Source organism: Trachymyrmex cornetzi, unplaced genomic scaffold (assembly GCF_001594075.2).
Source record: "Trachymyrmex cornetzi isolate Tcor2-1 unplaced genomic scaffold, Tcor1.1 scaffold280, whole genome shotgun sequence".
NCBI lineage: Eukaryota > Metazoa > Arthropoda > Insecta > Hymenoptera > Formicidae > Trachymyrmex > Trachymyrmex cornetzi.
The window spans coordinates 28,950-29,505 of NW_017297483.1; positions in this window are offsets into that span (position 1 = coordinate 28,950).

Below are 556 nucleotides of genomic sequence, written 5' to 3' on the forward strand. Positions count from 1 at the left end.
CTGCCGCCACGGATAAAGTGATTGCTCATCCGACTCCGTGACGACACCTCAAAGACCTTACCTTGGTCAGGCTTGCTGAGCAACCTATTCGAATAGTGCTCTGATACAGCTGAGCGTAACCGATTCACTACCTGGCCGCGCGCTCCAGGCGGAATCTGTAGTACTGAGGCGGAAATTTGTAGATACGCGCAGACTAATAACAAGTATATGTGTTCGTACGACTCATCGAAACCGTCGTCGTACTTGATGTACCATGACGTGAATAATTTGTATGGATGGGCGATGTATCAACTATTGCCATACGCCGAATTTCAATGGGTCAAAGACGTTGCGAACTTTGACGTGAGCGCGATCGCTCTGGATTCACCTACCGGTTACATTCTCGAGGTTGACTTAGAATATCCGGAGCATCTGCACGACGAGCACGTTGACCTATCTTTCTGTCCGACGCGCGATAAACCGCCCGGCAAGCGCGAGGATAAACTTTTAGCGACTGTGTACGATAAAAAACGTTACGTTATACATTATCGCAATTTACAGCAATGTATTCGTCATG